The following is a 24,976-nucleotide window of genomic DNA, read 5'->3' on the forward strand; positions in this document are numbered from 1 at the left end:
CACCATCATCGCCGCCGTTTTCTTTCTCGCTCATCGAGCTGCGTCTTCCACGTTCCTGCCTCCTTTTATCTCGTCCACTTCTACGGTTGCTTTTACGCGGTTTTTCACCAAGCTATATCCACGCGAAAGCCGCCTGGAAAAAGGTGGTCGCGACGCAACTGCCAACCGGATGGACCGTCCTCTATTCGGATAACGACAGCAATATCCAAATAGTAAAACGAATGGTAGCCGACTCGAGGGCACGGCAAACACTCGAATAGTGGCTGGATCGATGAAAGGTACGCGAATCGCGGCAACCGGCGTAATAAAAGAGTCCGACCGCGTAAACGTAATCCACCTCCTTCCCCTCGAGCCCCAACCGGCTACTAACCAGTCTCGTTCGCTTCCCTGAATTCTTTGCGTTTCGAAAGCCACGCGAACACGAACGGTGTAGTTGTTCAAAATTTCAAACTCCTCTGTGAATGACGTGGCGAAATACCGCTACGGACCGAAAATCGGTAGGTTTTTTTCACGTGTGACGTACTTGGCGTCTTGGTATGGCACCTCGTAAGATGACACGTCACATAAGTGGAAGGAAGCGCGGTTGCTCAGTGAACGAGCTAAGAGAATCAGTTGCGACGCTCGCGGTCGTCGTTGTTCATCCTTTCAGGTCGTTCTCGACTTCCGCCTGGAGAACGAGAGAATGGACCGGAGTGTCAGCAAGAACGGAGAAAGCTATGAGTAATAAGGAGGTCCCCGGCGAGACGGAAGAATATTTCGTCTCAGTCGCGACACGTAGACCATGGTAGACGCGTAGACACGTAGCGTTTGCTGGAATCGAGGTTACGCGGCTTCGAGTGAGTCGCCGATCGATATTCTTATTCCGACGACGATCTCGATGTTTGAACGCTACTCGACCGCGTCTACCCGTTTCGGCTGGTCCTCGGAAGATGATCGTGCGGGTCGAAGAAGAACGAAGGAGAAGGCGCGATGAGGCGAATTGCGCGTCCAGAAAATAGGCAACAATGATTCCTTAGCCGACGTAAGAGCACGTTTTTGCGAAACGATCGTCGAGAAGGGGACGAAGAGACGATCGTGAAAAAGAGAGTGAGCGAAACATAGGCGACCAGATGGAATCGCTGCCGCGCAGCGAATCTCGGTTCCGCGTCTTTTTACCTAGCAAAAAGTCCTGGAAGAAGCTTAATGGAGCGTCTCTCGAGCAGCGGGACGATCCGTAGACGAGAAGAGCTCACGAGTTTTTCTCGCCCTCCGAATCGCAAGGCTATACGCTGCTACGGAAATCCCGCGAGAAGGGTCCAAGATTATCGCATTCCCATAGAACGAACGAGAATTCCCTCAGCGGAGAGGAAGAAACGCACCGGAAACGGAGACAAAAGGAAAACGCTCGGCTTGTTTCAACATGAACGAGGGAAACGTTGTCCTTGAGGAATTCGTCAAATGGGAGAGACACGAGTGGTGACGAATCTTTACTTCCGCTCCTTCACCTACGTCCAGAAACAGGTTTACGAAACGCGACGAAACCACGCGCTAAAGCACTTTTATCGTAACGAAAAATAAAATGTCGATAAAAATATATCGATCAAACGGAATCAAAAGCATCTTTCGAACAGAGAGAGAGAGAGAGAGAGAGAGAGAGAGAGAGAGAGAGAGAGAGAGAGAGAGTAGGCGACATTCGGAAAGCATGAATACGATATCATCGTGGGTTTTTCTCCACGTTGATTCCAACGAAATCGAAATAATCCGACGATAGAATAACGATAACGATAAAACCGGGTTTTCACAGTGAACGAGAGGGAACGTCAATGAAGGGGGAGGAGGAGTATTCGAGACCGAAAACCATGGCGTTTTCCGTCCACGTAATCGATTTACGAGGAGTCATTCGTCCCCGGCGTTTTTCTCTGGCGAGGCAAACGTCGTCGAGGCACGAAAGCGAGGTGGAAGCGTGCCGCTCGAGTTTGGACCGAGGGACTGTGTCCCCCTACCTCAATCTCGCTCACCCTACTGCCACTCTTTCCATCTCCATTTCCCTTTGTCGCTGCGTTTTCTCGTGGTCGCTTCTCACTCTCCATCTCGCTTTCTCTCTCTTATTTCTGCCATCCACCCTATGAACGGTCGCCAGAGAATTCTCTTGTATCGATCGACCAAAGATGGGGAGGCCCGCGTCCCACGATTTAAGTCTATTTAATGGCGATACATTGTTTAGTATCGCGCGAGCGCGCCCGCCTAATATAATTCCTCCGAATCGCCCCAGTTGCCTACTGTTTGCCCTTCCTATGGAAAATCACTTCGCCTTTGCATCTCGTTTTCCGACAACCTTAAATCTTAGGTCAGCCACCTCTGCAATCGCGAAACAGTAGCATGTGCTCGCGCGCACTCGTTTGGACACGCGTATTTTTTTCAACACGGACTATTTCGCTACGTATTTGCAGAGACGTTGGCAGGAATTAATAAAGCCTTTGGTAGAGCCATACGGATTTTTTCTATCAATTTCTCGGCTACGTTCCATATTTGAGCGTATTGTGCTCCGCGAACAATAACTCATCTCGATATTGCTGGTCTGGCTCTCGTATCCGGCAAGGCCGGTCTCTATCTAACCTTCCTTTCTCTCCGTCTCGTTCCCGTACCCGCTTCCAATTCGCTGTCTTCGTTCGCTTTTTCGCTTCTGTCTCCGTTCCCGCCTCTGCATCGATAAAGTCACCAGCAGTCGCGATTTTACGACTCGAAACGGAACTTTGCCTATTAAAGCGTGGCTCGTTAGCTTCGCGACGCGACGCGACGCTAGCGATCGAACACGCTCGCAGACGCGACTCGCTCGATTCGTTTCAACCTCGACGCTCCTGCCAATTCGCGTCGCGATCCGCTTCTATGGTCGTCTATATACCAAAAATTCATCGAATGCTATTTTTATGAAGTTACGCGGAGTTTGACTACTCGTCATCGGCTATGTCCTATACGTAATCCTGCCACACTGCCAATTACGAAGATCGCGATGTCGAGAATTTTTTAGATGCGAGAGTTGGCTGCGGTCACGATCAGTCACGACTGACAATCGACGATTACGAAGCAGCAGCGAGGACAAACGAGTTTCGATTCGACGCGGTCAAATTCGCAGAGATTCGATACAGGTGCAAGCGTAATCGCCGCTGGGAGGCACGTACGCAGCGACAGGTCGGCTTTAAAGGAGCCACGGATTCGTTGGTGCGTTTACGTTTGCGTGGCACGTGGGTGTACTCGAGGAAAACTCTCGGCGGAACAGTAAGCTGGAACGAGAAGCCAGGTAATGAAGGATAGAAGGGCCGGCTGGCCTGTGTTTGAGAAGCACTAGTCCGGTCTCCCGAGAGTGGTCGGTCTTCTCCTGGATATCTGACGGGAGGTACGACTCGAGAAACACGGACGGGGTACGGCTGGTCACTTCCCAAGGGAACTCGTTTCAGCTTCGTCTCTCCTACACATCGGCTTGTGTGTCCGCGTAAAAGCTTGCGTTCGCGAGAGTGAGAAACCAGGTTATATGCAGATACATACTCGTTCTTCTCGGCCTTTCTTCGACGATAGTCCGCCGCCGCTCTCTCTGTCTGTCTCTCTCTTTCTCTCTGTCTCTCTTCGTTCCCACTTAGCCAACCCCTTCGCATCCCCGTCACCCTCGTTTCTTTCCTCGCCTCTGAAACGCTCAACGATACCCTGAGGTACGAAATGGCAATCGCTCAGAGCTCTCGTTCTCTGTCTCTACCACTGTTCCGACACTCCGCCGTACTCCGCTTCTTCGTCCCTTTGTTCGTCAACGTCCTCCGCGTCTCGCAAATCAACGCAGCTTCTTACTTTCGCACTTACTACCTTCGGTATAGACGGAGAGGGGTAGACGGCTCTTTCGCATTACATATTTGCATCAGCTATGCGCCTGTTCCCGTTTTCTTCGATGAAAGTTTGTTGAACATAGAGCGCGGAATGTTTCTCCTCGCCTAATCCGACGTTATTCCCGATCGAGCGTAAGAATCTTCATGGCGGTGGATTCTACGTCCGAATTACGAGGCGCGGCAAAGGCGGATGTTAAGGGAAGATCAGAAGAGTCTCATCGTATTTTTCCTCGGCTAAATCCTCCTCCGTTGGCCGTTCACCGTTCGCGAGAACTGGATTACCAGGGATCCGGTGAAATGCGCGTCCATGCGATGGGTTGGCTGGCCGGACGGTCGTTCTGCTTTAGCCGTTCTCCGGATCCACCTCTTTTCCTACCATTTTTTCCCCGCGAGGCTCATCGATCGATCGATGCGTTTCCAATGTGGTTTCCGGAAAATCGGACTTGCTACGTCGTCGTTTTACCGAATGTTGCATAGTCGGTATCAGTGGCCTGTGACCTCCCTCATTCTCCATCTCTCTCACGTGCTCGCGCGTGCATCCTCGCTCTGACGAGGTAGATTTAATTAATGAACGTGCGGAAAACAGGAGGAGAGAAAGGAACAGGGAAATAGGAGGGGAGAAGGGAAAAAACGGGGACAGAAAGCCGGGAAAACGCGGTGGCTTCCCACAGAGTAAACGAACGAAATTCGACGTCCGACAGAGGCACGTTTCTTCCGACGCGTTACGCTTCCACGGCGTTACCACACGAGAAAGATGTTTCCCTGTGGAGTGGTAGCGCTCTCTGGGGCGTCTCTTGTTCCTCGTTTTTCGTGGCCCAGTTGCGGCCAGGGAAAAACAAAAGATTCCGATTCCCGATTTGCGCGTGGTAAAATATAGTCGACGGTTCACGCCCATGCAACCGATAGCCCGCTCTTTCTCCCCGATTAAATACCTAAATACCGTCAGCCGCCGCTGCGCCGATACGTGGGCACGACGCGTTAAACGATTAATCGCACTGATTGGATTCCAATTAGCCTGCTAACGACACCGTGTGGCCAAAGCGGATTTTCCGCGCTCGTTTCGCGTCCTCTCGCAGCAGCTCGCGCGAAAGCTTTTTTTCTGATCTCCTTTTTTTTCCTCAACCCATACACACACCCCTCTCTTTCGCTTTGTCCTTTTCTCCCTAGCCATGATCGCTCTCCCCAGGCCAGGCGTGATTCCGTTACGACATTGAAAATACGAGCAGCGTGAAAGCGCGTTTTCCTTTATTACCACATTGAGACGATTTCATTGGTCGCGTCGCGAACCATTCCTTCTTTGGAGACGAAAGACGATAGAAGGTGTACGACGGTGCAAAGGAATCAGCAACCAAACATTTCCCGCGCTCGATTCCCGCCCTTGCTTCGTCTCGATTCAACGGTTCCGACGAAAATTCGCCCTTGCTCCCGCGTTGAATTAGTAAAGAGTCAACCGTGTGTTAACGGCACCGAAGAAACCTCGACTCTCGGCCACTCCACCGAAAAGATTCCATGCAGCTTCCTTTCCTTGCCTCCGTTGCCCTCTGATTCGACCCATTTTACAATCTATCTGCCTCCTTTCTTTTCGTCTCGCGTGCACGCGGCCAGTGTAAGCACACCGTTCGAATAACCGACAAACAGCCGAGTCGTCGAAAGCTTCCCTAACCGAAGAAACGTATTGCAGCCGTATTTGCATTCAATTTCTTCGGGAGGGCTCTCCCCTTCCCCCCCGCGTTTCGTCCTTTCAACCTCGTTTCTCCCCTTTTCTCGCTCCCTTATCGCTTTCTTCTTCTCGCCCGCATATCCACCCTCGTCTTTCCTATTGCTTATTCGCTCTCCTTCTCGCTCGCCCTTTTCTTCGTTGCGAAATAGGGTCTCGAGGATGAAAGGAATGCACTTGCCAAACATTAGCATGCCCGTATGTCGTAGTCGATACAGAGCCGCACGAAAGCCTCTCCTTACGAAAGGGCTGACACATCGTTGCTCGCTACTTTTCTCGAGTCGCCGCTTTCGTAATCGTTCTCCTTCCATTTCTTCGTCATATCGTCGATGCGCGGACTTTTAAACAGTGATTCTTCGAAGCTTAACGTTTGGTCTATTCGAGACGCCTTTGTGTCTCTGGATCTGCTTCACTCCGCCAGTTTTCTCGTAGTCCGGGAAGGGCGGTAGCTAGGATCAGGCGAAAACCTCCTGGACGAAGCCTGGCCACTGTCTGAAGTTTTGGAATAGTTGACGGGAAAGCACGGAACGGGCGAAGTTTTCTGAGAAACTTGAGCTCGAAGGGGCAAATTATGTGGCTTCGAGCTCTCACTTCTGTTCGCTGGCACTTTTCTTACGCGACTTCCTCTTCCGTTCTTTCGAGTTGTTCGTCACGCTGTCAGGACTCCGCAAGACGAGAGGACCACCGTCGAACGTTTCCTCGAAAAATGTCTTTCGCTTCGTAACTCGAGGACGATCGACGAACAACCTTTCTCTCTCTTTTTAAGGCTTTTACTGCCTTTTCCATCCGGCGTGGCACTGGCGAGGAGCTGCAATTCCATTTAGATCACGATCCGGAGAGATTCGAGTTCTTAGAGAGACAATTTGGTCACGATCATTGCGTTCGGTTCGTTCTCTTGATTAGAGTTCAATGAGCCTCCATTTAGGTCACGGCACTGTTGTGTTGAATTTGTGTTATCGGTCGCGCAGGATTATGATGAACGGAGAACAAAACGCATCCTGGCATACCCGTGCACACCTGAATACCCATTCACGCGGGTGCGTTGTATTTCGTTCCGAATTTCTCACGTCTGTCACGTACCATCGTCGCTATATTAGGTTAGTTCATTCAGAATTATTCACCTTACATACAGGTTTTATGTGACTTATTATTTTTGTACGGAGAGTGTCTCGAACGAACTCATTATTTACATCGGCAGTTCAGAACGCGTTCTCTCGTCAAATAATTTTATCGACAGAATTAATAGGAGTTGAATTTTTTAGCTCGGTCTAGGAATATTTCGTGGGGTTTGGAGACCGCGGTGTTATCGCGCTGATCCCGATTGTCCCGCTGAATTTATTGTTCCTTCCCTTGGCGGTATCACGTTTCGGGCGATATTTTTTGCTGATCGCGTACCCAGAGGTATTACATAAATTATGTATCAGTTTATGCACTGACTTCGATGCGTCCTCTGTTGTTCCCTCGACCGATTCCTCAGGGAACGATGTCACGCTCTTGAATTAATTCGCCTTGGCGAAACGTATCTCTCGTTGTGACTCTCGTGGATGTTTCATCGCGGTGGCGCCGTGTAGTTTCTTTCCTTTCTTTCCGTGATATTTATCTCGTCGAATACGAGCGAGTCGAGTCCGAGACGAGACGAACACAGTCCTTTTTTATAGTTCTCCATCGGAGAGAACGAACCAATTTTCGGCCACTCTAAACTCTCTCATCCATCGCGTAACGATTTCCTTTCGGACGTTCGATACGGTACGATTACGCGACGATCGGTGACCAGAGCTTCTCAAGGGTCTTTCATCCGATGATGCAAGGTAGTGAATTTACCACGACATTCACCGCGGCGAAAAAGCTGGTTTATTAAAATCACGAGGGTCGTTGCTTATTAGAAATCGAGCCCGCAGGCCATTAATATTCATCGGCTTGTTTCGTCGATAAAAGATTCCTTCTTCCGCGAGACAGCCAGGCACAAGTGGTGGAAAGGTGGCCTCTATCTTTCTATTAGGTCTCCGACGGATTATCTCGTTATTGAAACGATAAAAAGAATCCTTCCTTCGTCGGAGTCAAGTGATCGTCAGGGGGAGGACGAATGCTCGAAATTACGGGTCTCGAAGCTCGACTTGCAATCTCACGGTCTTTATACCGTCCTTGCATAGTCGGCCGTGTAGGTATACAATAGTTTGCGCATGTAGTGTCACGTTTTCACAACGATAACTTCGCAGCTCAACTCCATCTCATCTCGACCTGCTATTCTCAGATTTCTGGCACATGCCTCTTAGAATCCTAGGATATCCTATGAATTTAAAAATCGCTTTAGTTTGAGAATATCTTGAAATTTGTTCGCCGTGCTTCTGCGAAAACTTCGCTTTCTTTTGTACCTTGGTGTTATTTTCTCTCCTTTTCATGATAATGTTTATACCTACTGCCTGGTATCGCGCTGCTCCTTTCTTGCTGAACCATCATTTTCGATCTTTTTGTATTACTGAAATCCCTTTTTTGGTCTCACGTTGTTTCTTTATCGTTGGTATTTGTATTTTATATCCTTACAACCTCTTTTTGTTGGTACAACTCTTTTTTGATGTCCTTGTACTGCTGGTTTTATCGTTGTCTATTTTTCATTCCTTAGAAGGTTGGATTCTCTCTCGTTGCTAGAATTTCGTTCCTGGAAACGCTCCACGTAGCAGAATTGCTTCGCCGGATGTAGAAATTTTTCAAAGTCCAAATTTCATCACGGTAAGATGTACTCCGGAAATGTATCGTCAAAGGAAAATCCGGTGATAAATTACTTCCCATCGCTAATCTTCATTTCGAACACTTAGCGACGCTCATAGTAGTCACATAGTCGCCAACCACGATTTTGGTGAAAGTGTCCGCTCATGATAAATTAATAGATAAATCGTAGTAATTAATAAATCGTTGCCAAAGTTTAGATGTTTCAGCGTTTCGACTAGCGAGATAAGAGTCCAAATGCTGAATTCGTGTCGCGTGAAATATATGTATCTTAGCCTAGGTTTGATCTCAATTGGTAAAGACAAAACATCGGCTACGGTCCTCGATGTCGCAGTTTCGATTTGTGTCGCTACTTGGTGCTTTAATTTAGGACTTCGCTATATATCGTTAAGGCCACTATATCTGGCGCCGATTCGATCTCTCATAATCGATTGTCCTCGACGATGAAACGGTTATTACAGCGACAGAACAGGCAGCCTGGCGATTCAAGTTGCTCCGCGAGCGTTTATCGTTGTTCGCTGGTAGCGAATGATTCGCGGCTGGGAACAAATGCTCGAACAGGTCGCGATGACGTTTAATCGAATTCCACCGGATAAAATATTCGAATCCGGAGGGTTACGCACCGTCGAGTCGCCACCCGCTAACGGGCATCAATTAATTTGGATTTATTAGAACGAAGACTCGTCGAACGCCGTGAAATCTCTCCTGTCCCTTTCCCACTTGTCGTCTCTTCTCTGTCGCCTCGCGTACCTCTCTACCAAGCGTTTCAACGAGTGTACCCGTTCATTGCAGGACGCGCAAACGCCGCACCGCTAGAAATTCACGTGTTTATCGATTATCCATCGTGTGACGCGTGCCGATCGTTTCCGTTTCGCGATTAATCAGTTCGGTCTGGCCGTTCGCATTTCGTCCGTAACCACTTCGATTTCCTCACTATCTTCGCGGCTATCGTACATGTACACAATACAATTCTGCCGTTCTCGACGAGAAGCTGCAGAAGACGCGGTCCGGTTCTACCATACGTATCGTCTTTGACGTGTTTCATATTATTCGACATCGTTCGCGACGTTCGCGCGTAACACAATCCACGCGTTGCCTCTTTTTAAAGATTAACGAGACTCGACGCGACACCCTTCGGCGATAAATAATTTAGACTCAAAACTGTCCTACCTGTCGCTCGGCCTGTACGCTTCTATCTACTATCTTCTCAAAGGATATCCGACGAAGGTCTAGGGAAAACGTGGAACAATCGAGAAATAAGAGACGAGCGAAGCAGCGAAACGGAAGGTACATAGACGTTGGCGAAGCGGAGCCGAGAGAAAGCGTATTAATTCGATTTTCCGGCGTCGATGCGGCACATCAAAGCGAACGGCCGAGAGAACGATCGAATCATATCTATTTATTCGTTCACGCTAAAACGCCAGCAAGAATTCCACTCTCCGGCCCAGAGGGGAAATTTATTTTTCCGCCATTAAAACGGGGTTAGCGCCGATACAGTCGGCGTAATCAGCAAATGAATTTGCCTCTCGACGCATACTATCGATCGAATCGCTGTTTTCGTTGTACCGTCCGGCCCTAAGTGCTCTCCAGGGATCGTCCGAGTTAATTAATTCTAAAATTTGTGGACATTTCACCGACCCGTTAATTACTTTGAAACTAACCGAAGAATAGTAGGTAACTTTCGATTCGATTCAACGGTATCTCGCGGAGAAACGTATTAAGTTTGGAAGTATGGATTCATAAGCATCATCGTCTCATCTGCGAGAGAGGTTACTCGTCTTCGTAGTTATGAATCTTGAGACTGCCGTTGAACTCTCTCTCTCTCTCTTTCTCTCTCTCTCTCTCTCTCTCTCTCTCTCGAGGAGTAACTGATATTTAGATTGATGGAGAAGACCAAATTACCGAAGAATACTCAAGGAGAAGAGAGAATAGCCTGATAAAATCTGAGAGTTCCATCCGGCAGCACTTTCCCGATTATATCGTGACGTGTTGAAAAGTTGGACAAATCGTTCGATAATTATTCACGAACGATCTCGTGATATTCATCTACGGAAGTTTTAATTGCACAATCAATTTTGTAGTTTAAAACGCAATTGCTAAATGTACCGTCGCGCTTCGCTCACAAAAGGCCAAGATCTATTCGTAACTCAACACCTTGGAAAATTTCCTTTTTTCTTGCAGCCGTAGGCGCCGAGTGCTCCAGCTAAAGTCCCGGTTTATTGCGTGGCGAAGTGATAAGTTCTAAGATTGTATGGCAGTACGCAAACTTAAATACGTCTCACCCTAGAGTAACTTTGACTTTGTCGGTCGATCACCTTCCAACCGTATTTACGTTTCAGTATCTTAAGGATCTCACCCCGAGAGAGTCGTGCTTTCTTTTCGGAATAAATATACAGCCACTCTAACGCACGAGCCGCATTCTGTCTTTTAAGGGGATAAAAACACTCGAGAGAAAAATTGTGTAGCTTATCGTTGCGATCTTGCGGAAACGCGTTCGACCGCTCGACGAGGAACGTTCGAAACAGGGATGGGAGAAAGAGTCGCGTAGAGATGATTAAGGGATGCTCGTAAATTTCGATGCCACGAATCTCGAGCACCATCCTTTGGATAACACTCGATACTCTCTCGCTCGTTCTCCCTTTTGACCGAGTGTTTCGCTTATGGTGGATATGACCGCGACGATACCCCGGCCCAACGCTTGGAGGGGCTCCACCCTCCTCCGTTCCGTTTTGAATTGACGAACCTGTCGCTCGAAAGAACCTGTGCTGGCACAGAAAAGTACCCAGGAGGAGAATGGTGGGGGGTACGGACCGTAGGGGTTTACTCGTCGATGGGAAGTTTAGGCGAAAGGCGGCCTCGTGTCGTACAATAGCTCTTGTTGGGCTTACGAGCTAATCTTTTATCTCGACGTGGCACGCGTCCTCGACCCATCTGGCAAAGTTTACGGGGGGTCGATCGGTCTCTATCGTGACGATATTACGCCACCGGAATAACTGCAGACTAACGTTGGTATAACGACGCCGTAAGCTCGGTGAACGGGGATATGTTTGGCGATTTACGCACTCGTTATTTTGTTTCTACGCTCCCTCCCCCAGCCCCCATCGATTTACGAGGTTACATCGAACCAGGCAGGCTTTTATTACATCATCGTCGAGTTCGTTTCCCGCGAATTAAAATCCATCGAATGGCAATGAGTCGACGTTCTCTCGGAGATGGTATCGACGAGTCGAAGTCACGAAACTACGAAAGCGCGCGCACGTTCGGTTGTCAACATAGTCCAGTTTCGTTCGGTGATTCGGTGATTCTTCTCGTCTTCAGTCATTCCGTCGGCTTCGTCGTGCACTTTGACTTCTGCGAAGGTTTCGTGGGATTCTCGGCGCACTCTTGCCGAAACTTGTTCTCTCCTTTCTATCGAATCTCTCGACTCGAGACGTCTGGCACTGGCGGTCCCTGATTAACTCGAAAGATCGTCCCAGTCGCCTTGCGGCAAAGTTAGCTCACCCCTCGCGCCGTCTCGCCCTGTTTCGTCACGACTTCTACCCTTGCTGCCGCTACCTCCCTCTTGTCGACGTCGAAAGAAGAAAAGAACGTCGTTGCGACAGATAGAGAGTCGGAAAGAATCGACAGAGAGAAACCGCCTCTGTTAAATGCAAATAATGACGAGACCGAGACGAATCGGATAAGAAGCTACCTCGTATTTTATTTTCTTTTGTCGAAAAATTGACGCGGGATCTACGAACGGGAGACGAGAAAAATCTCTTGTGGAGTTCGATAGAATTCGATCGCCGGCTGGATTAAACGCGATCTACGTTTAATGTTTATGGGAACTTTTAACGCGGTTTAAACCGTTTCCATCGTTCCTGGCAAGGGTGCATTATTTAAACGCCGGCGGGATTTAAGAGAATAAAAAGTTGGTACGCATCCCTGGCGTTTGTAACTAGGTCGTTCTCTAACGACTAGCAAATACGTCGCTGCATAATCGGTCGAATTCGACCCGCTTTATTCGCGGACCTTGCACGGTTCTCAGAGAGTTGTCTTTCTCAGAGCGTGTCGTCGCCATGGCGCGACTTGGTTCGTTCTCTAGGGGAGGGTTCGAACAGAAATCCCCCGGGAAAGTCGAGGGGAGGCGGCGTAGGATAACGCGCCCGTACTCGAATCCCTGGGATCGTGAGAAAAGCCGAGTATCCAGGCGCAATGTGCCGTGAGACTTTGTCCCGTGTCTTTATGAAAGCGCAGCACGAGAGAGGGTAAATTAGCCGAATCAGCGAGACGAGAACCGATCCCTTGAAATCGCAGTAACGAGTTGCACGCGCGACTAGTCCAATCCCAGCTGGCTCGGCCGCGCTTAAACAACTAGTTTAAATAAACTGGCTGCTTAGTGACGAGAAACGGGCTAAACGAACCGTGAGAGAGCACGCGAAGCAAGGAATCTCCAAGCCGGAGACGAGTCTGGCCGGACCACGCGGAAATGGGACAGTGAAACGTTTCGCGGAGATCGCTCTGGTTTCCGCGGAAAAGAAATTTTCCCCCGTTGCGCTTCGCGTCTTTTTTCTTGCGGTCTTGCGGCGCGGAGTCGCGCGTTACCGCGCTCGCTGTTTCGACGAATTTCCACGCCTAGAGGAGTACCGCAATATACTATACCAGAGTCTCTTGTGTCATAGACGTAACCACGGCTTTCCCGTTATCCGGTCGAATCACAGTCGTTCGTTGCTTGTTTCTCATCTTACGTCGCGTCTTCTTTCAGGAATGCATGGATGAAAATTGAACTTACGAGTTCCCATAGACCAACCAAAGACTCGAGAATGTTAACGCGTTTCTATCTGGCTGACGAGTGTCTTGGAATTTCGAGCAATTCGATTACGCCTATGACGACTTGGATAACGAAGCAAGACGACGAGAAAAATGAGTTGAAGTTTCAGTGGAGAAAAGCTGGAGGAGGAGAGGACTTGCGGTAAACGCGAAGGAAAAGGAAAAACCGGTGGCAAAAGGAGGAGCGAAGGGTAGAGGATTTACGCGCGAGGAGAAGCAAGGGGAGAAGGTAGAGGAGTAGAAGGAGGAGAGAATACGGCCGACGGTGGCACTGCTGGAAAATCAGACTAATTACTTTGTACGCGTGGCTTTCACCGAAATGGGCTCGCGATTATTTTCCCCGAGTATAATCTCGGCTAGACGCATAGTCCGTGGTTAAGGGACTTTATAATCGTGTCGGGCTGCGGCCATGTCCGGGTAAAAGGACGGACAGTCCTCCCTTCCCTGACACGGAAATTTCTTGATTTCTTCTTTCCTCTCGCGGACTGGCAGAACCGGCCGTGGAAAACTTGTCATTCCACGAGGTAATCGCGGGAACAACGACAAAGCGACGCGAACAGTAGCTTTTTATCGCTGGAGACGAGACTCTGATCCATTCCGCGTCTCCTCTCAGCCGTAATTACAGCTACTGCCACGCAGAAACAGACGACCGCATATATTTACATATTACCGGAATACGAAAGTGGCGAGCAGGTCGGGGGCCAGAAATTGATCGCAACCCATCGACCGACCCAGGGATTTCTAACGACTGTGTGCTTGAAATTTTAACGACATCGCTATAATCGCGTGTCTTTATTGCCAACATAATCGTGAAAACTATGGAATTCGGTAGGCGGAACGGCACTCGAAAAAAATATACGCTCGTAGTGTAGCGTGCCGTGTAATGCAGAGTTGACTGCAGAGTAGACCGGAGTAGGACGATGGAGGGGTATAATTAGTAGAAATAATAGAATTTCTAAATAACATTCCGCGTGATATTGCTGAAATTTTTAATGCGCTCGAAACCGCCGCTGATTTACCGTATCGCGAGTTCGCAACAGCTTCGTTTCGCGAGGAACGATTCGCGAGAAATGCGAACAATCGTCGAGTTTAGAAAGATCAGAGGGCGAACCTTCGCCATCCCCTCGGTATTTGTACTTTCGTTTCCGCGGAGAACGACCGGGCAAAGGCGAGCAAACTTAAGTTCGGCCCCAGTGGTTGCATATCCCTGGCGATGGTAGCCGTATCGCGTTCGAGCGGTTCGCGCAATTCCAGTTTAGTCGAGCTCAATAAATTCGCGCTACGATACGCTTCGGGTTACCTTCGTTTACGCGGATCCGATCGTTTATCCGTTTGGTAGGGTGAACGTTTACGCGAAAGTCCGTGATCGTTTTGCCTTGTTTTCGCAGCAAACGGGAAGAAGAAGAAGGAATAGCAAAGGAATGGACGGGTAATCCTGGGTCGTGGGATTCGATCCACATCGATTTCTGTCTTCCATCGTGAGAGCGCATTCATCCATTATCCGCTGTGCAATTGCTCGCCATAGAAAAAGGTAAAGAGGAATTTGACTTGGTAAGAGCAAGGAGAGAAGAAAGCGCAGTTTGTTTGGAATCGACGAAGCACGCGCTCGCGCGTGTTTCGCTTCCGGAACGATTAGGAACGATATTTGGTCGGTAGAGTTTGGCGATGGTACGAGGCAAATGGAACGCTCGGTTGCGATTACTCGAGGGTACGGAAGATCCAATTGGCCTTGGATCGGGGTGACCGGCTTGGAAGGTATATCGGTGATGGCATATCGAACGGACTAGCGGCGTGCATCGACGAGAGATCGATACGAGGAACCGTTGCAATCCACCTTCGCTGTGCTCGATGTATATAAACCTGAAGAGGCGGTTTCGTATGCCGTCGTTCCGCGCCGTTCTGTGTATCGGGTCGCACGTTCGCGAATTATTACGAGTCACGTAGGCAGTAGTCGCGGAACGTAGAGTGCTATTATTACGATGTAATATGGTTGAAGCGAATTCTACCACCGGAAGCTCGTGCGATGCTAAGGAAAAGGAGGAAAAGAAGTAGGAACGAGTGGAAACGAGAGACAAGAAGTGGGAAGGATAGCCGGGAGACGGGCCGCGACGTGGAAACGGCAGAAAAAGGGACGGACGAAAGCGAGGAGTCAGTGGTTAGGTCACGAGGAAAAGAAGGGGAAAACGTGGAGAAAAGTAAAGACGGCGTTGCTGCCGTGAGGATAAGACGGTAAAACGCGGCGGGAATCGAGGGCAGACCGAGCTTTCCGTGCGAGGTGCCAGCTAGTTGTCATCAGGCCGAGAGAATAATGGAAATTATCCACGCTAGACCGATCCGGCTTGAGATCCCGTTCCCGAACACGTTCGGAGAATAGCGAGCTCTAGCTTACTCGTCACAGAATTCGACGCGACACACGCGCACATAGCCAACGAAACGGGGCTTCTCACTCGATCTACCGTTCACCAACGGAGCCTCGTCTGTTTGCATAAGGAGGAAATTGCTGCTCTTATTGGAGAGGGCATCGATCGAGCCTCGCGAAAGATTATTTTCATCGCTAGAGTCAGCTTTCTTCTCGATTTTTCTTTCTTTTCTTCTAACGAAACGACCTTTCGATCAACCGTATCTTCCACGAGATCTCGGTTCTGCCGTCGCGTCGTTCCAATTGGTGTTGATCGCCAAATCCTTAAATCTTACTGCCACTACACGCTGTGTTGTCTTCTTCCGCAATCGAAGCTATTATAACCATATAGGTCATCCGAGAAACGAAAAGAGGAAGGGAATTTTAACCGGACCCTTTCGCGAATTTCACATCCGTTTTGGCATCGTGAACTCGTCGACTAAGCCGGCCAACGATCGATAATGTATGCGAGAGCCGCGCCGCCTGCTTCTCGCCATCCCTGCCTCCTGTCCCCGTGCCCTTGTGTGGTGCACGCGAAAAAAGATAAATAAAATATTCGTTATGTAACAAAGATTCCTCGTCGATGCTCTCCGGAATCCTGAGAATGAGAAGAACAGAGAGAACCTAGTAGAAAATAGATGGGTTAAACTCGCGTGCACACGGTCCGCTCAGATAAGGCAACAACGCGATGCTTTTCGAATCTCTCGTAGCGATGATTAGAACCTCGATAGTCTCTGTGTGTGCTAAAAAAGAAACGGCACGAAAGCCTGTTAAATGGGTTTCAATGTGACACGTTCTTGTCTCGCTTAGAGCTTTATTTGCGGCGTCCACAACAACCGGCACGATTTCGAGAGAATCGATTCGACGTCGTGGTTTCGAACGAATAACGTCGATCGTTTGGCTCGTCGTGTAAAAGAAAGGGTGAAGAACGATGATTCCAAGCGGAGTCGCGATCGAGACGGCGGCAAAGTTCCATCCTTTGCTTTTTAACTCTTTGATCGGGATATTTTTAATCAACGGGTATACCGGACGGCAACGCATCCCCGTGGCCTGTCCACTCGACAGATCAAAGGAAGAGAACGGGGATCCACCGGCAATCTACGGTTTTTGCGTTTTCGAACTCCACACGGCGCAGCGGACGTGTTTCTGCTACGGGGATGTAAATCGGGGATCCTCTTCGCGAAACGACGTCCTTCTTCCTCTTTTTCTCTGCTGGGTCCACTCGAGATCGTATACAATTACTGGGCTATGGAAATCCGATGACATATCGGAGAACGCAGAATCGCTGTGAATGACAGTCACTTGGATACTCGACTCAAACCAGAAGTTTATCGGCGACTGCTCTAATTCTCACGCATCTATCCGAGAGATTCGAGTTTGGTTTGTTCGAGTTTTGCTCTTTAGATGCTTAATGTTCCGTATCGATCGAACAGGTTAAACGACTGACTCGATGCTCTGACCAAAGCACTTCTCCATGACATCGTCGTACCGATAGACTCCTCGCGGTACGCCGCGTCGACTAGACAAGGATATTCGATACCATGTCATCGGTGATTAGCGGCCACGATTTTCAATCGGGTCTTTTCAATCGCGCCGTTCAACAATGGATAATAATTCTCTCGAACTATGGGAGTTACGGACTCGCAGATAAATAGGCGGAATTGGAGGACGAACACCTCGACACAGATAGACGGAGAGAGAACAAAAACAATCGCGTTAGGAGAATTTTGGCATCGGGGAATTTCCCGGGATGAGAATCGAGAGGCAATAGAAAGGGAGCGATTCGACCGGCGATGATCGTCCGCTGGTGTTCCCTCGAGTGGGTGGGACGCGTTCTCTCCCCGGTTGCCGCGCGTGTTGGGTTTGATTTACGTTCGTCTATGTGCCTTTCGGATTAGCGGTGCAGGGAAGACAGTCAGGGTGGCAGCCGTGGCTCGCAGCCTCTTCCGACGATTATCCCGAGGCTGGGGTTGGTCCCGAGGCTCGTCGAAATAAGTACGTCGATAAATATCCCCCGTATCTCTAGTCGGGGTCCAGGATGCCGGCTATAAAAACCGAATCGCGCTTCGTCCCTTCTTTCAGGTCGGCAGAGGCAATTGCACGGCCTCCCTTCCAAGGGCCGAGAAAGTGGAAAACAGCGACTCGTCGCGTTTTCTTTTGTGATTGCCATCCATAGCCGTACCTTTATCGCGGTTAAACCGCGACCAACAACTACTATCTCGGTACGGCTGTCCTTTGTTCGCCGGTTCGGTACGCGGAAACGAGTTTTCACGTATTCTGCGAATGACCGCGGCAAAGAGAGACTAGACGAGAAGATACTGCCTCTGGTTTTCGTGGACGTTAATCGCGGAAGCCCCGAACGAAAACTCGACCTCGAACGACAAGCCTAATCCACGAGAGGAAAGCCCGTCCGATACATGCTGCAACGGAGTTGCAGAGTTCGTTCGCGTCCTCCGTTAATCTGTCGTCCCGTGAGTAACCGCGGAAACAATAACGCGCCCGTATCGGCAGCTAGAGAAGCGATTTCGAGGGGTTTGGAGTAAATCCTGGCGGAATTGCCCAGTTTCAAGCTTGGTCGTTGCGCGCCCGCGTTCTTCGACGTTAGCCGGCATAGGGTGTAAGCTTTTTGTGGGCGACCTCAGGTGGTCGAAAGCGTGCTAGAAAGCTACGGTTTTTTAAAACCCTCGCTGCGTCGTGATATACATAGCTGACGCCAGGGTCCGCCTCTTAACGAATCTCCTCTCCTCGCTGCTGCATTTTCGGAGGAAGGAATTTTATGGGATTTCGGAGCTCCGTCAATCCACGGCGAAAGGAAGGAAGATAGGTAAGGGCAAGAGTCCAGGTTTGGTTAGTGCTTCGTGTTAAAGAGAAGCCGGGAAAGATCTTTTTGTTCGTATTTGGGACGTGAAACGCAAAATCGGGCGGAGATCTTGGCGCAGCGAGGTTCGTTCGTGGTAGAACGCGTCGCTATCCGAGTGTTCGCAGCTTGGCCATTGGTACTGAACTGAATCAGCATTCCGTAAGCACTAAATACCGCTAATATCGCGCATGTGCCTCGTACATCCTGATGGATGAGAATTCGCCTCTCAAACCGCCTCTCTCTGTTTCTCGTTCTCGATCGTTCCTTGGCCCTGTCGCTCCGCGTTTATCCCTTCCAACGGAGCGTCGCTTAGTCATCAGTGAGCGAGACTGTGCGTGGAAATTGCGTAAGCTTTTGCCAACGTATGAGCGAGCGAGCAAGCGCGAACGAATAGGTAAACTTCAACTCGCGGATCGCAATTCGGTGCACAACGGCGTAGCGCGGCTGTTGCAACGTGGCTACGCGTATAATTGATTTGCGACAGTAACGGGTCTGGTTTTATAATCCATTCGATCGAGTCCGTTAGTATTTTGTTCGTAGCGTAAGAGCACGAGTGCGCTCGCGCTCACAGAGTCGTTGGGTGAACACGGCCGTCGGTCCGGAGAACTTACTCTTCCCGCGGTTACTAATTAAGAAGTAGGTACCTACTTTAATAACGGTAATAAATGTATTGCGGGCTCGCGCGGCCAAGCCAACAGTTTTATGAAAATACGAGCGTGGTCGGTTGCGTGACGTTATCGGCTGTCTCGTCGTTTTTCACGGGAAAACGATGCGAAGTTTCGGCACGGACGCCGCGTTAACCTTCGCAACTTCGCGGCGTGAGCCAAGCTAAAGCCTCTATCACGGATACGAAGCTCGGATCGAGCTGGAATTCGCGGAGAAGAAGCCAGACATCAGGACCGCGCATCTCTCGTCCACAACAAGAGGGGTAATACAAGCGACGGAAACGAGGGTCGCGTTCAAAACTACAAGGGTGCCGCGTGTTCTTTCTTCTTTCAGCCGCACTTCTTCCTTTCCATCCAGCATACAGTCGCGCTTTATGCTTGCAGCGTACACTTGGAATTCGCAGTCGTCGTCGCCGCGGCTCGTCACCACCGCCCTGTACTGTAACGCGCTGCCTGTACCGCCTACGAGACACGACCGGCATCGTTCGCATCGGCATCGCTATCGTCCCGTATCACCCTCCGTCACTCCAGACCCTCTTTCAGCCAGCCTACTCGTGATTCTTCGGCGCGGGGAACGGCCACGAGTCTAAAAATCCCTCGCGGCTACCGAGTTCTTTGTGTCGTTGGTTACCCGGGCAACCTTCGCGAGTTTACCGAGGATTAAATATGTAGCTTTGAATTAGACGAGCACAACGTCGATGCCGCGGTCTCAAACGTCAAACGGGTCTTAGACGTGGCTAGTAACGTGGCTGCGGCGTTGGTGTTCCATGTCAAAGGGACAAAGCCGTCCGGAAGTCAGGCTCGGTCCACCCTATCTACCAGCAGGTCGTGTTTGTTTCTGCCGCCACGATATGTCCGATGTTTCAGCGAATTTACTTCCCTTTCCTTCGACGAGATTGGAGAACTCGGTTGAAGATCGGTGAATCACAGCGTTCGATGTGGCGCCGCGTCGACGAGGAACTCGCGGAAGAAAGCACGGCTGGAAAGAAACGGAGTGCCCGAGAACAAAACGGTGGGCGTTTTGCTTGCTCGAACGGGAAGAAATATGACCGTCATTATCGCGGAGCCACGAAACTTTGGAGTCTCGGTTTTTTCCGCCGCGAGGCAGCTCTACGCAGCCTCACTTTCTGCCCGCTACTCGATATTCCAAATTTCCGTGCTTATTACCGGTCCTTTTAGTCCACTGATCGTGACACGCGTTGCCGATCGTTGCTACGCGTTTCTCGACGTTTTCGTTTCCACGCTCGGATCGAGGATAACGATCGGTAAAATTGAAATAAATCGCGGATTAACAGGGGCTATTATTAAACGTAGCAAGGATTAACGTGCGTGACCAGAGCCCGCTCTGTCGCGTCATCCGGTTCTCGTCTAACGCGCCCCAACGATCAACGACACCGCGTCCGACTTGTTGGAACTCGACGACACGTCGACATGTAGACGCGAAATCGCGCGCGTCACGCGCCTACTCGCCCCGTGATTTTTTTTCGCCACCGTTTCCCGCCTACTCCTTACGTAGATTCTTATCGTTCCACGGGTGCTCTAGGCGATCGTTAAAGTTCATCATGGCCAGTCCACCTTTCTGTATAGGGGTTGTTTTATGCGTTGACCGCGTTTTTCACGCGAGCGACGGCTGCATGTCGCACGGTAGAAACGAGAACTCGCGCAGCGGTGGCGCCGACGACGTTCCGGTTGCCTCGCTTCGAGAAGATCTCGTTTCGCGGCTCACGGCCACTGCCAGGGACGCGTGGACTGTTGCAGGTTCTGAAAACAGGGAAAATAGAGAAGCGAAGGGGGCGGAGCGGCAACCGGGAGCGGGTGGAACAGGAAAGACCGTCTAATCCGACGGTATCACCAACCAGCTATTCTGAGTCAGCTTCCGTGGCAAGTAATAACGCCGGTGTAACGGCATCGCTATCGTTGTTCCCGGTCTGAGTTATGGGACTCTATGGTGCGGTGTACCCCGTACGTGTCATCGAGCCATCCCCCTAATTATGTGAAGCGAACCACGCCGTTGCGTCACACAGCACGCTAATGGGAAATGGTAATTTATGATGGGCTGTGAAATTATATTTTCTTCTTCCGAGATTTGTAGCATGGAACGCTCGTCTTTCGCTCGGCCTTGTCGTTTGTTTTGGCACGTTAAATCGAAGCGGAAGGAGGCGACGACGATGCTCGATGTTAGAGCGTCGAAACGCGGATTCGAGATGTCGCTCGTAGGCCACTGACTTTGGGATCTGTTTTCAATTATACGTTAACTTGCCAATAGGGCAATAGGGCTCGTTGAACTAGAAACCTAGTTCATCGCTCCGCACCGAAGGGATACATACACCTTAAAACGGAACAACGAAGTTCACGTGGATGTTCATCGTCTTGGGAGGGGACGGTGTTTAACTGGTTCTTGGACCGTTATAGCGTCGGTGTTGTAGCGGTTAACAAATTTTAATGATGAATCAAGCAGGATCCCGTAGCTCCGTTACACGGACCGCGCCATTATGAATCTTGTACGAAAAGACTATAGATGAGCTACTGCGGGAATATCTCACGCCTTGACACTTGCTAATATTCAGGGATATCCTGTTATTATGGCCAGATTACGTGCTTTGAAATACTCAGTAATATCCCAATAAACGTGTCAGCGAGATTAATACGGAAGTTGGTTCCCTTTGGGCCAGGCTTGTTTGTCACCGGCATGTTTCGATCCGACGATCCTCCGACCAGAACATGCAACCCTAGGGACACGAATTTTTGACGCGAACATCCTTATCAAGCTGTTCACGTCGCTTACACGCCCTACCTGCGCCGCGTCTCGTCCGAATCATAATTATCGGATTCGGTTGGTAACACGACCGGCTTGAATCGACGCGTAATTGATAAGAGAGAATCTCGTGGTAGCGGAGATTTGGTTTGTAGGAAATCGAGCAAATCGGAGTCTATCCTTGGGAATCGGACAGAACGGCGCGGCGGTAGTTGGTTTATTCGGGAGTACGATAGCGCTCTAGCATCGAGGTCTGCGCGTTCTAATTCCTTGGCGACCCGTTTCCATATCGATGAGCCCAGCGCGCGGGAGGGGGAAGGGGGAGGAACCGTCGAAATTGCTTTCGGCCCGACGTATTCGAAACCGTCCTGCGATAGGTAAACGGCAACTCGACGGTTTCAACCCCGACCACGTATCATCTTTGTTCTCTGCATTTTTTTCCCTATATTTTTTTCCCACCATACTACCCCTTTGCTGTTTTTCAACTTTTTTTTACTTTTACCCCCGTCGTCATTGCAACCGCCTAGCCCGTAACGAAAATTCGATCCGAACAATTGATCGCGATTCGGCCTTTCGCGGTGTCCACGGTTGCGTGATTCTCGACGATATACCGTCGGCCTTTCCGCGTCATTGGCGTCGTTGAAGCGACGATATTTTACGAGGATAAATTATAACGGCCGCATCGTGCCACCCTCGCCGAATATCAGGGCAAACATCACGCTACCGAACTCTTCCTTTCGACGCGTGAACCCCCTTTTCCAGAGAAGGTAGGTGTATATTCGTCCGCGAATTTCTTCCTCTTGCAGTCTGTAATTATCTTAGAGCTTGCGAAAATCGTCCTTACTTCGCTTCGTTCGTTCATTCGTTCGTAGGAAGGTTCGAGTCAGAGGCAGCGGAGGACAATTAGGATCTCGACACGAGGAATTCGAGGAAAACGCGGTCCCGTGAAGAGAATCCGCGACCCGATAAAGGTGCCCAACGGAGAACATAAATTCGACGATCGTGCCTTTGTGGGTAGTGGAGGAACTTTAGGGCCAATCTCGGTGGGTGGTGCTCGGGCACCGAGGACGAACGATCTCCAGGAGCTCTTTTCACGAGCCAGAGAACGCGCTATTCTCTTCTAAAGACTTCCCAGAGACTCCTTTCGCGGCACGTAACTTTTCTGTCGAGCACCGCCCACCGTTAGCGGACATCGGTATCGAGAGGACCGCGAATAAATCTGGTTACCCGTGACCGGCGACGTCCTCGAGAAAAGCGGGATGATTCGTGGTGGTGTCGCGACCCCGTCGAATCCACGTCTTTTTCTTCTTTCCTTCGTATTCCATGCATTAGACCGATGAACGGACCGGCGAACGAGGGGGACGCCCGACCATTATAGCGAGAGTAAAGGTGGGGAAAAGGGGTGGAAAAAGAGGAAGGTGAAAAGTGTGAAGCGAAGGGGAAATGGGACTGCGAGAATGGCCGGCATTTCGAGGCGTTCGTCGCGAGGGATGGATCGAAAGGTTGCTCCCCTGTAGTGACCGGCGGCGACGCGTTTCCAGAGCATAGCTATCGATCGGTTCTATTTTCTGATCGCAAAAGTGTCACGGACAGAAACCGCGGTTTTTACCGTTCTTGGTCGTTACGACGCGAAAGAATCGCGACTTTGTTCTCGCCTGGGTTCTGCCTAACGAGCCAAGTCGTCGCGAAAACGAAAGAACGGCGGATAGATGAAAGCATCTGAACGGTGGAAGGGAATAGGAAGCGACGCGAACGGACCTCGTTTCGTTCAACGATTGATACCGGCACGGTCGGAACGTGAACGTCGACCAATTAATCTTATCGTTAATTAATTTGGACGTGGCCAGTGGATGGGGAAAGGGGTGAGGGATTGGGGAAGGAACGCAGGAACGAAGGGGAATAGAGGAGGTAGAGAAGGGAAGGAAGGGATATCGGTGGGAATCGATTGAAATCGGCTGCGTTTTCGAGCAATCCGCTCGATCGAGCATGCGTCGTCGTTATCGGTTGCAAAGGTCGTCGTTGTTGTTCGTAAAATCAGTGGCGCAACGGGAGACACGGAATTACGGTGTAAGCCGTATAGGGTCGTCACGCGATAATACTCGGCACCGCATTAATGTCGGGGCTGCCGGTAATTCCCATTTAATAATCACAGGTCGTATGTTAACCCATCGTATCCGGTAGTCGGACCTAATTACGGCGCCGTCCGAGCGTGTCTCTGCCAATAAACGTTCACGACTCTCGCGGGATTCGCTCAAATATGCTCGCGGATAATATTTTCATTAACCATCGCGTCATCGAATTAATCGAGAGTATCGAGACAAACGCCATGTGCACCAAGTGGCCCGACGAATCTCATAGTCAGTCTCGCTTCTCTCCGGCTCTGTGCGGCTCCATCTTGAATAGAGGAATAAGATAGCCTTCCTTCGACCGTTTTTGTTTCGCGACTTTATGCGTCGTACGTACACACACACACACAGACAAACACATACGTATACACTAAGCAAAAAGAAATCGCAGAGCTCGACATAGTCCAAGACGCCTTCAATGTCGCACGCTAGTTTCTCTATTCCGTCTTCTCTTTGCCGTTTCCTTCGTCTCTTCTGGTCGCGTCTCTCTATTTATATTTGTATCGCGTTTCTATTTGTTCCACGCTTTCCTTTTCCTTATTTCCCTTGCGGATCGTGGTCGCGAGCGAGCGAACGAGCGAACGAACGTGCGAGCGCGATCGGCGTACACCGCCACCGTTGCCTCGTTTTATGCCGTTCGTATCTCCGCGTCGAGTTCTTTGCGAAGGTTAAAGACCTCAGTGGTAGAGCGAGCAAGCATCTCGACGACAGGAAAGATGACTCTGCGACGGTGAGACGGAACTTTTACACAGAGACTATGGAGGACTGCCGAGCCAAGGAAAAAGGGCGAACGGTGAAATTGTAATTGTCGATTCGGTGATTCTTCTTTTCCACTGTTCCTAGCGCGATCGAGAAAACCAGGTCGAATTTTTATCGTTCGAGCGGGAGAAACGGGCATTTTCGATGATCGTTTTTAGGTATAGAGGAGATTAACTCGTTACTTTCGTCGCAATGACACCTGCGATCGATTAAATAGTAATTATTAATGATTTAGTAATCGGAACTTGAGTAAATCTGATCAAAAAGCATAATATGGGTGATAAAATTTAGATAGAGGCAATAATTGTCAAA

General features: G+C 49.9%; 1 long non-coding RNA gene across 1 annotated transcript in view; it reads right to left on the reverse strand.

Annotated features, from left to right (window-relative positions):
- LOC132910076 (uncharacterized) overlaps positions 1-24,976 on the reverse strand; it is a 74,539-nt gene that overhangs the window by 1,664 nt on the left and 47,899 nt on the right. The window lies entirely within an intron of this gene.

Source organism: Bombus pascuorum, chromosome 8 (genome assembly GCF_905332965.1).
Source record: "Bombus pascuorum chromosome 8, iyBomPasc1.1, whole genome shotgun sequence".
NCBI lineage: Eukaryota > Metazoa > Arthropoda > Insecta > Hymenoptera > Apidae > Bombus > Bombus pascuorum.